At 43.2% G+C, this 12,485-nt stretch overlaps 1 long non-coding RNA gene across 1 annotated transcript; it reads left to right on the top strand.

Moving 5' to 3' along the window:
• The first annotated feature begins 8,138 nt into the window (after positions 1–8,138).
• On the top strand, positions 8,139–11,549 carry LOC142776492 (uncharacterized). Its single transcript, XR_012887577.1, has 3 exons — positions 8,139–8,301; positions 10,812–10,897; positions 11,263–11,549. It is a non-coding gene; the product is annotated as an uncharacterized LOC142776492 (long non-coding RNA).
• Positions 11,550–12,485: the final 936 nt, after the last annotated feature.

The raw sequence follows: 12,485 nt of genomic DNA on the forward strand, positions 1-12,485 counted from the left end.
ACATATGTAACGTTTATAAAGTTGCGTAGGCAGCAACGCAACCACTATTGGCGTTTCACGAAGATTAGCGTCTATTTGAAAAGCGGTCATGAAACCTGGCGTATAGCTATGTGGTAGAATGCTTGACTGCCACGCAGAATGCTTGGGTACGATTCCTTCTGGGACGCTGAAATTTATTATTTGCATTCGCCGGGGGGTCTACGTTTCCTATGTCAGGCTTTTTTTAACACTGACATTTATTTCTCGCATTCCTCGGGACGACGCAACCGGTATCAGGTATTTCTTAACGCTCGAGCGTTAAAGTTGTCCGTGTGTGCTCTTGTCGTTCCTAGGTAGATGCCAAGTGTCAATCACCTGTGGCACATACCTGCATACCAGTGGCACATACCCGCCCATGGGTATGTGCCACTTTCTGGCGGGAAGTGTTTGACGACGTACGTGACGGGATTGTGACATTATTCATGTCTTGACCAGCGCGTCATATTCGTCAAACCATCTCACTCTCCCATGCTAATTTTGGTTCACACCAAGTTAAGGCGGTGACCATGAGAGCACCCAAACGTAAGTGGCTAGATAGATAGATAGATAGATAGATAGATAGATAGATAGATAGATAGATAGATAGATAGATAGATACGCTCAAAGTCACCGAAGTTCGCTAAGAAATACTTCGCATTTAAAACTATAAATTCCAAGAGAGAAGGACGCGTTCATTTGTGTATCATCAGAAGCTGTTTTAGGATTTTATATATCAACAGGGCATGCAAACATGAGCACAAGAGAGTAGTCAAGACGACGCAAACGCCGTTCTGAAAAACCTTTAGGCTGCGGATAAAAAGGTAAAGTGATGTACAGCTCTAGGGTAGGGCTGTTATTTAGAGTAATTGTCATGTGAAGAAATTTAAGTGAACAAAAAGATAACTTACAACTGGCAGGGCTGATCGTATGACTTAATGATTGCTACAAATAACAACCCCTATACTTTGCTTGATTTTCTTGTCTGTTTTAACTAACATGTTATCACCCAGTGAGTGGAATATATAGCGGAAACTAAGATAGGAACCAGGTATGCAAAGATACCACAGTTGCTTGCTTATACTCCATCTCTGTCTTTGTTATTCCACTCGCGTTAGGTACCAACGAGCCGAAGCTGCTCTTCACTTTGAGGCAGGATTTCGCACACACACGAACCAGTCTTCGTATCGTTATGATGGTATCTACTGCCGGTATTTCTGTTACTGCAAACTTTACAAACAAAAGCGCGTGCGGCCAATTCGACAAGGCGACGTGACATGCTTCGCTGATAGCGGCAATGGCCATCGTGACAGAGCATCGGCATTTTCGTGCATCCTGGCGGTCTTATTTAACTAATGTCATAGTTATATGCTTGTAATAGGAGCATACGTTGACCAAGGCGTTCCGACAAGTTTTTTTTTTACTGCGTTAGCAATTATATGGACACTCTCAGCTAGATTTTGCCGCGCCACTTATTCTATATGTATAGGTTCTATGCACGTGACGTCAGGTTGGCGGACGCGGCAGCGAAAACTGCGCCAGCTTGGCAACCACGTGGCCACCATTTTGAAGGCCCCCACTGCAGTGTACTGTAGCCACCATTATACCGGGGGCCGGTGGCATACCGGCCGTATAGTACGGTGGTTTCAACAGATGCACACGAGTTACTGCGGGCACGTTGCTCTTGTTTACACTTTATTTGGCTTTCATAGGTATATACGAGATTTACCATTTGTGAAGTTGCTGCAGCCTTGAGCGATGCGTATTCGGCTCGCTTGAGCGTGTACGCCGAGAAATTGGACGCCTATGCCAAACAGCGATACACGGACAAAGTGAGCGTTGCAGTGTGCAGTGTGCGTTTACACACTCATTTTGACGAGCGAGGAGGTCACATTTGATACCAAACTTATTTCAAAGGTGAAACTCTGAGTCATAAAGGACTGCTTGGTGTATATACGACAAATTGTGACACACGAACGTCTCAAAGCCAAGAAATCGTTGAATGCCTGACAAGTGGGTTTGTCCACGAACCCTCGCTGAAAAGTCACGGCGACTGCGTCGCTGTGCGCGAAAAGGTAAGATAATCTGAAGTTATATTCTATCAGTAAGCGCCAAAGTCAAGTCTACCATTTAATTTGATACTCGAGCGATGTCTTACAAATCTAGTTGAAGCTTCGGGCTTAACAGCGCTTATGAATTTGCACGTGAAAACACCATTGCACGGGGCACATTCGATTGTGGTACAATGCACACGATGCTGAAATTTCAACGTTGTTTGCTCACCCACATCTTTTATCAATCGAATGAAAAGTATTTGTAGCGTTATATTCTTCACTAGGCCAAGGTTTCAAGCCACCTGTGCTTTAAGGCAAGTGTACTGAGCCAGGTCACTATAGCGAGAAAAACAAAAGCGCGTGCCTCTCATTTATAAGCTCGCAGTGTACCCAGTGCACTGCGCATATAACATGATAAATAGCCCAGCGTTGAGTACTCCGCTGAGTCGCCCTTTTTGCAAACGTCTCTACTAGAGCATTGAAACTGACTGCATTTGCTGTACTATTGTGATTTCTTTATTTTCGTGTTTTGTTCGCACCTGAATTACTCAAAGCTGTCCGCATTTGAACTCAACTGGGTTTCCATTCGCAGGTGAACCACTCTCAAGCACTCACCATACAGCTTTGGTAAAATCAGCCTGATGAAGACGGCTGAATCATTCGCCACGACGCTTCGCCGCTACCTCCAGTGTATGGCTACCTTGACAGCGAATAACTTTCGGCTAGAAATAAAATTTAACCAGTTTTGCGCTTTCAGACTCGTTACCCTGCAATTTTGTGTCGTGGCTGCACTCAAATTTTGTTTGGAGTCCCCATCAAGCGACCCTTAAGAAGAAGCTGGAAAGAATACAAAGACTGGCGGCGCGTTTTATTTGTTCAACATACCGAAGAAAGGAATCGGTCACGCTGATGTTACAGAGATGCAACTTAGATACTCTTGAACTGCGGAGAAAAAAATATAGGCTGAAGGTATTCTTCCAAATAATTCACGATCAACTTAAGATTGATAAGTTCAAATATTTACACCCCCCAGGCAAAATAAATCCCCGAACTAACCACGATTGCGTCATAAAACCATACCAAACAAATACTGACATGTTTCGATATTCTTTCTTCCCGGATGTCGTAGAAATGTGGAACAAACTACCAAACGCAATTGTTGTTTTAAACAATGTCACCGACTTCGAAAATGCTGTAGAGGCACACTTACGAGATTGTTGAGTTTGATGTAAGCGACCTCATGTCCATTATTTTGGAATATGTCAGTGAATTTTGAATTGTTATTTTGAATTCTGAATTGTTATTAATGAAATACCTGTTTTCATTGTGAAGTGCCGAGTGTTACGCAACTTTATGTACCTTGTACATTTTTTATGTATGTAATTGTATTGTCCTCTCTGTTATGACCCTCTTGGAGGGTTGACAGTATTATTAAATAAAAATAAAATAAAAAAATACGGCACAATCAAACGTGATGATGGATGGTGGGTGCAAAAAAAAAAAAGGCTCAACTTTAGTACCGCGCAAAGGCACACACAGTGTACATGACCCTTGTTATGGCGCCTGGAGGTAGTGCCTTCCCCATATTACCCGCATGCTGTGTGGACATGCCGAGGCGTAGGCTGCGGGAGCGCAGTGTTGCTCGGAGGTGAATACCACCTATAGATATTGAAACGTAAGAAACAAAGATACTTCAGGATTAGACTCCGGTGCGCGGAATTGAACGTGGGACCTTGAATTGTGAACGCGAGGCGTTAACCACTGACCCACGGAGGAACACCTCCTTGAACATTCAAACGGCAAGCTGTTTATATCTACCACTTACCACTGGTTAGGGGCATCTCCAGAGAATTATCGTGTTTTCAGCAATACCAGCAAGATAAAGCAACGAGCACACGTCACCAAATTGTCGCGACGCGGCAGCGCGCTCTCTCATCACCCACGCGTACTTTGCCTCGCGGAGAGGGAGCAGGGTGCAGGCGCTTCTCTCGCGGCGAGGACAATCGCACGTCTCGGTACGCCTGGGGCTTTCACCGGAACAATTATTTTATATATACGGGGCGCACAAAGGCCACTGCAATCGTTGCACAGGCTCCGCTTGCGAAAAGGGCGCGCTTTTCAGACACAGCGAAGTAACAACTGAGACACTTATTTGCGTTCATCTGTACCTGTGAGCATACGTTTTGTGCGTCATTTCAGTGTGAGAAACGCGGGGCACGTTTCGATCTGCTTGCCATTATGCGCGCGACCTTCACCTTTGTAGCAAAGTTATGACTTTTATTGTCGGCAATCAGCATAACGCATGATGGTTTGTCACAACAATGAAATGTAGATCATGGAGGTACGTACGAAGTTCTCGGATGAACCAGACAACAGCCGAGCACTCTTGTTCGCTTATTGAGTACGTATTATCTGCAGAGGTCAGAGTTGGACACGACAACGTTCTCGCAAAATTCATGGTCGTGCTGCAGAAGCACGGTGCCAATGCCTTGTACGCTGTTGGGAGTGTGTAGTAACGTATGTGGCTTTGTCTTCGAAATAACGAAAAAACCGGTGGAGATGTCAGTGCACGCCTGAGTTCTGAGCACGTAATTTCGCACTGATACTCCAATTGAATGAACTGGTACTAGCAAGGAGCTTGTAAAGAGGCAAGGCAATGGTGGCTAAGTTCCTGATGAAGTGTCGAAGAAAAAAGTACGCTGAAAGTCCGAGAAAGTTTCGCAGCTTTTTTGTACCGAATAAGAGTGGAAAGTCAAATACTGTGAAAATTTTGGATCGGGCTGGATGACATGTTTGTTGACAAGATGTCCGAGAACTTTGATCGTTGTGCTACCGAAGTGGCGCTTCTTTGTGTTTAGTTGAAGTCCATCATGGGAGAGGCATGTGAGTACCTTATCTAAGCGTCGCACATTGCCAGAGAAAGTGGAGGAAAATACGACGATAAGGTGAAAATGCTGTAGGTCCGTGTGCTCAGATTTGGGTGTACGTTAAAAAACCCCAGGTGGTCTACATTTCCGAAGCCCTTCATTACGGCGTCTCTCATAGTCATATGGCAGTTTTGGGACATTAAACCCCACATATCAATCAAATCAAAAGACGACACTATTGCCTAAGTAGCTGAGACAACTTTTCCACTTGAGGTCGCGAAGAACATTGCCTATCATCTTGTCAAATGTGGCAGGTGCATTGCATAGGCCGAAGAAAATTACGTTAAACTCGTTAAGACCATCCGGAGTAGAAAATGCGGTTTTTTTTTTGTATCTGCAATTTGCCAATATGCGGAATGAAAGTCAAGAGTATTGCGCGCCTTGCAGAAATTCAACTGCATCATCTTCACGGGGCATCTGGTATACATCCTTTCGGGCGATCTTTCTGAGCACACGCTAATCAACACACATCTATACCTATCCGTTCTTTTTTTTATAGAAAAACAACGGGTGATAACGAAGAACTGGAAGAAGGCCTCATGAAGTTTCTTTTGAGCATAGCTGTCACATTCTTCTCAATAATTTTGTCCTTGGCTAAGCACACTCGGTATGGATGACGGTTAACAATACTCTGACCATCGGTGTTGACATGATGTGATTTAACAGAGGTCTATCTGAGGGACAAAGCATTGGCGTCGAAAGAGGCCTGATGTTTCGTTAGCAATTTCAACAACGCTTAACGCTTACAGGCAGTATTTGCCCAACACCCAAGACCTGCATATGATTTCATTCGGGTAAATATTGTTGTTCCTCCATGAGTTTATTAAGTTATATTATGAGCAAATAGTTCAATTATTCTCGTTTTTAAGCCGTAACCCTTCACTTTATTTCCATAGAAATTCCTTAAAAACGCTTGTCGACGCTGTTTTAATCTGTTATTTAGTGTGTATCGCGTGTATATTGCTCACCCCTCTTGGACTTTTTGTGCGGGGTGTTTCATAATTAACTAAATAAATAAACAAAGGTCAGGGTGACTAAAAAAGTTCCAGCTTTGCCGCAAAGGGAAAGCAATGAACGCGATCACAGTAAAAAATTTTACACCCAAAAGGGTGTAAAAAAGGTGCTTTTACGAGAAAGCACCCTATGCAACACCCTTTAACACCCATAAATGGTCGATTGAAAAAAAGCACCCTTTTGTTTGGGTGCTTGCCTCGATAGCACCCTAAAATAGGCTCTAAGGGTGCTTTTGTGCCTGAGAAGGGTGTAGGTGACGATTCATCAGATGGAATATTCAGCATAAGAAGAACACATAATTATAATATTTGGGCTTTTACGTCTCAAAAACCTCGATATGATTATGAGGGTCGTCATAGAGGTAAGCTCTAGAGATTTTGACCATTTAGTGTTCTTTAATGAGCGCTGATATCGCACAATGCACAGGCTTCTACCATTTCGCCTCCTTCTTAATTCGACTGCCACGGCCGGCATCAAACCCACGACCTTCGAATTGGCGGCCGAGCAGCGTAGCTACTGCACGAATATGTGGACCTTGCGTTAAATGACGGCCTAATTGACTTAGAATATGTGAAGGTGCTCTCCGAATACAGCAGAATGCCAGCAGAAGCAAATCGCGTTTCATCTATAATGGTAATTAACTGCAATCCATGTTACGAAAGCTTTCCTTAGCGTTGGTTATAAGCTACATGTTTGCTATGGAATATATACAGCAACATAATGTTCGCCCCAGTATGGGTGTGTGTGCGTGAGCCTGCGCATGTGTTCGTGTGTAAGCGCGGTTTTGTGTACACCCGTGCATGTGTGCGTGCGCGTGTATGTGCGAGTCCGTGCTTGTGTTAAGCGTACCTGTGCACATGTGTACGCCCATGCAGGCGTGCGTTTACGGTCGCGTGTGCGTGTGGCCGTATGTGTGTATACGTGTATGTGTGCGCGCCTGTGAATAAGTATGTGTGTGTATCAGCCCGTGCGCCCTCGAATTTCGTGCGTGTGTGTGTGTGTGTGTGTGTGTGTGTGTGTGTGTGTGTGTGTGTGTGTGTGTGTGTGTGTGTGTGTGTGTGTGCGGGAGGGGGGCACTGCTTCGTAGTGTTTAAGGTCCCACGCCTGTTCAGACTGGGAGTCTATATGGGAGGTGGCTTAAGGAATGGCGGTGGTCAACGCATTGTACACGGACTATTCAGTACATGGAAAACAGCTGCACATCGTCGTACCTCATTGTTGCTTGCGAACTTGCTGTGGTAGCTGATTAGCTCCGTTGAGGCACTTCTACGCTCGAAAACGTGGGTTATGACAAATTCACACGGAAACTTGCCACTGCACTTATGCACAAGCATCGTTTATATTAACAACGTTTAACAAGAACGTGCCCTGCCTTTGCTACAGGTGCTTAGCTAGCTCATTGGGCAACCATATGGAATTATGTGCTGATCATGTGGTCAGCAAAAAGTCTGTTATAACAACCTCGGCACGTTTCGTGGTGCGTGACAAGTCTTCTAAACATCCGCGACTGTGGATTAATTTGTTCCAGCTTCGACTACGCATTCGGTGTTTGCGGCACCATACGCGGAATCGCCAGACACGGACAATGCGAAAAAAAAATTCCTCTGAAAAATGTGTAGCGATACTCTCCCGCTAATGCCACCGAGGACTAAATAATTGTTGTTTCTGGCCATTCCATGGTGCACTTTGTTTTCCGCAAGTTTTGCTTCACTATTTTTCGCCCACTGCAGTCGCATTCCGTCAAAATACTCAAACAACACAAGGCTGGTAAATAACCTGCGCCGCTGTGCGGAAGGAGAGTTGCCATTTAGAAGGAGTCATTCTTGAAGCGCAATTCGATTGCCTTCCGCGTGGAAACGCCGCCCGCCGTATGCGCCACAGTGTTTGCCTTTCGGCGCCGTCTTGGCGGGTTCGCCTTGCCCTCCCCCCCCCCACTCACCCGGGCCAGCCGTCCCCCCCGCCCCCACAACGGCGGTGTAGATAAGCGAATAGTTGCGTCACCGAACACCTGCATCGAACGTTGCGGCGCCGCCGCCAGCATAGAGAAATAAAAAAAAAGGTTCTTTCTCTATGCCGCCAGCGCCTCCTCCTCCTCTCTCTCTACGTTGCTCTCTCTCTGTCTGACCGTCTTTCAAATGCGTTGCGTTGGTCTGGGGTCGTGGTCGCTGTGCGAGTTCTAGCGAACAGGTGCATCTTCAATGGTGGTCACGCATGACACCGTGTTCGAAGTGACGCTCGGATTAAGGAATATTCATGGAGCGGCGGACGCGGACAACGTGGGCCTGTTAACGGTGAGTGTACTGTTTTCGTAGGTAGTAATAATACAGCGGGTTTTTTAGCAGCGGCCGCGTCAGCAGCACGGGTGAGTGAGCTCTGCACATATCTACCTATAACTTTAGGAATTTTGGTGCTAGGAGGGTCAGAGTGGTGTCTATTTGTTCGTGAAGATAAAAGGAGTTCAACCGCTACAAATACTGCTATTACAAACAAAAATTTTAAATTTTAGGAGCGGAAAACAGTGTGAATCTGTGAAAACAACAGTCGTACCACGTGTTTTTTACGATCGCTTGTAGCTTCGTTAATATTCTACCGGGAAACTTCCTACTTATAAAGTTGAAATTCCTTAGGGTAGACCTGACGCTGCTGAGGTTTGATCAGACTAGATTTGATAGTTCCAGTGTTATTAAGCAATCAAAATTAAGCCTAATCACTCAAAAGATTAAATTGGTAATATCACCTTGCAAACGCATTTAAATTTTGTCCGCTTATTATAATAATAAACAGCACCCCATAGGCTACCAGGAGGCCCCATTCCGTACACTCTAGGCCCTTAATTAAGGTGGTAATCAGCAAAAAGCTCATTTGATTAAAACAATTTTTCAAAAGGAGCTACAAACGCCACCAAAAAATAGCTAATATCTTCTTTTAGAACACAACAGTCCGGTTTTTTTCGTGTAAAAATATTTTTGATAGCTTAAGGTAACCGGAAGATACAGAGTTAGAAATAATTGAACGAGAACCGCTAATAAACGTATGGCGCCCGCGTCTTCCATCGCCCTCGCTCAGGAGGAGGGTGGCTCACTGCTCGGAAGAAAGGTACGCCCGTCAGATCGAAGTCTTGGACCACGTGTTTTTTTTTTCCTTACGATTGCTTTTAACTTTGGTAATAACCTACCGGGAAACTTCTAACTCATACAGTGCAAAGCCCTAGTTGTAGACCTGTCGCCGCTCAAGTTTCATCAGGACAGGAGTGATAGTACCGGAACTAGAAACAGCACCCCATAGGCTAACCGGAGGCCTAACTCCGTACTCCCTAGGCCCTTAATTAAGGGGGTAATCAGCAGAAATCTCAATTCATTAAAACATTTTTATAAAAATAACCACAAACTTGACTGATGCACCGCTGAAACCTACCTTTAGAACATGACAATCTGCTTCTTCTTGTGAAAAAAGTATTTCGATAGCTTTAGCCAATTAAAAGGTATGCAGTTAGAAAGAAGTTAAAGAGAAACGCTGATAAACGTGAGGCGCCCGCGTCTTCCCTCGCCCTCGCTCAGAGAAGGAGGGTGGCTCACTGTTCGGGCAAAAGGTACGCCCGTCAAATCAAAGCCTCGGACCACGTTTTTTTTTTTCTTACGATCGCTTTTAACTTTGGTAATAACATACCGGGAAACTTCTAACTCATACAGGGCAAAGCCCTAGTAGTAGACCTGTCGCCGCTCAGGTTTCATCAGGACAGGTGTAATAGTTCCGGAGCTATATCGTGATCAAAATTAAGCCTAATCACTAAAAAGATTAATTTGGAAACATCACCTCACAAACAAATTTAAATTTTCTCCGCTTAATACACTAATAAACAGAATTGCTTAATTTTGCACACTTGCAAATGAACAAGTCTAGAAATGCATCTCTCATGAGTGATGTGCCGCGTCTACTGACACAAACTAACGCATTTGGAAAATTCAACTTAAGACTTCTGAATTTAAATAAGGTGGAAGTTCATGGGAGGACCCTTGGAACATGAGCTGGCGCTGGAGCCAAGATTTTGAAAAGCAAACTTATTCAAATGTTGGCTTCAGCAACACACCAAGAACTTTTCGTTGCTTGTACCGTATCCAACATGTAGAGCGTTTCAGCAGATATGTTTGAAGTCCTTTTAAAAACAGAAATGACTAGATTAATTAGGCAACATATGCAAGACTGTGTTTACTGCTGAGGCAGTCATGTGTTAAAATAACTACAGGTTGTGATTCGATGACCAAATATAAAAATTGGACCAGGGTTTATGGACAAGACAGCTAAAGCAGGGATCCTACCTCTAGGATGAAAGTGTGTGCTATCCGAGAAGCACACAACTAATTCTGTACATGCCAAAAACTTATGCACTCTAATGAGGGATGACAGCATTTTCACTGAAAATTGAAAATGAAGTGAGAAATACCACAACTATCAAATTCTTATTGTAGACTATTTACTATTTACTGTCATGTAAAAATTAAGCAAGTGTCCATTCTAGGCTGTGCCATGGCTCACTGAAGCACACAGTATGTTTTCGAATAGCTCTCACGAAATACATGTTTGCAGGCCTACGTCTAGAAAGCAGGCGAATAGGAAGCACAGCGTCAAATTTAGATTAGATGCCATGGACGGAGCTTCTTGTGAGGGTAGAAAGAACGGAAAATTGTTCATTTTTGATGCCCTTATAGAGGCAGCCAGAATTGCACTGATTTCTGAATTGTCACAATTGCTCAAATTGTTAGAAGCGTGATTAAAGCCAGTAAATCTTTTACTTTTTTTGCAGACCTCTTCGCTAGTGCCATGCCCAAGATCATTTGTTCTCATGTAAAAGAGAAAGCAGAGATGCCTTCACTGTTTGTACATGGAGAGGTAAGTTTCTTGTGCGTTCTGATTAATGCTACATGTTCTGAACGTTGTACTTTAAGAACTGTTTTTCACACTGGCTCACTACCCTATAAGAAATTTGATTCTTAGATGAGTTCAGGCTTTCGTAAGTGCCATTTTCAAGCTGTAGTCTTACACTTCGCCTCAATTCGGGAATTTTCTGTATGCTGGATACTATCTTATCCTTATCATATGAAATTTTTGGAATGTATGGTTTGTATGGTTCGAGTTCAGTGTAATGTCAATTACACGCCATTTCAAAGGATACACACTACATATTCTTTATATATGGTGCTGCCAGAACAGCACGAACATCATTTTATGAGAAGTAATATTTGCTCTTATTACAGGACGAGAGGGTGCCGCTGACGTCCTACGTGGTATACCCCAGCCCCAGCCTAGAGCAAGCCTAGTTCCTGAACCTCCACGTGGATGACCGAAATATCTTCCGTGTCAGTAATGACGAAGAAGGAGTGACAGCACTGATGAGTTGATTTTTTTTATTTTCAACATTGTCTACGGCCGCAAGGGGTTTAACAACCACCGTGATAGAGCGGCTTCTTCTCGGCGTGATTCGGCGTTGATCAAAAAAGTTTTTCAGGCAGTACGACACTGAAAATTTTAGTGTCACAATGCCTGAACAACTTTTTCTAGTGTGGTCATGGTAGATGAACAAATATTGTTATTTGTGTAAGTTATTTTGCTTAAATATAGCTGGACCATTCCATGCCAAATGTCTCAGCCACTTTGGCGACCATCTGAAATGTATTTGAAAAAAAATTGTGCTGACTTACTGCATTGAAAACAGTGAACAGCTGGAATATTTCAGTGAGAAAAAAAGTTTTGTTCATGTGGCTGGCTTATAAGTCCTGGCATAATGCCGTCTGTGTGCTGTTTGTGGAAAATTTCGTTTTAAAACTACCGATTATTTTTTTCTAAAGCCAATTCGGTCTACCTGTTAAGTAAATGTGCTTCTGTAAGGTATTTGAAGCTCAATAATATTAGTGCAGTTTTTTCGCCACATTTGCTTCCAAGAATAAAGCCAAAATGTGTTATGTTTGCATTTTTTATTGCAATATTGCACTTTGTATGAATATCTGAGAAGTGAATACTGACTAAACAGAAAGTATATTTTGAGGAAAAAATATCTTTAGACCTCTCCAGCTGCTGAAATATATGAGAAAATATCACGAATTTCACAAAATCGTGACTTTTTTCTGTATTGAGATGTAATTTGCTCCATGTTGTGATACAATAAAAACTCATCATTAAAGTAAACTGTAAGAAAATGAAATTCTTTCTATAATAAAAATCTTATCGCAAAATGGACAGGAAAGAGCGTTGTCAACTGAATTTTATTGAAGGTGCTACGAGCATTTTTATACTGAGCACAACAAGAACAGGGCTCATCTGCAACAACACATGTGTGACCATGACAAAATAATTTTAACCGAGAAAAGAATACTCTTTTTCGGAAAAGATAAGTGAAGATGTACTGATCATTGGCCTCCCTGATAAAAAGTTCTAAAATCTCTCATTATTTCTGCTTGCTTTTTTTCAAAAACCGTGTTTT

This window comes from Rhipicephalus microplus, chromosome X (assembly GCF_043290135.1).
Source record: "Rhipicephalus microplus isolate Deutch F79 chromosome X, USDA_Rmic, whole genome shotgun sequence".
Taxonomy (NCBI): domain Eukaryota; kingdom Metazoa; phylum Arthropoda; class Arachnida; order Ixodida; family Ixodidae; genus Rhipicephalus; species Rhipicephalus microplus.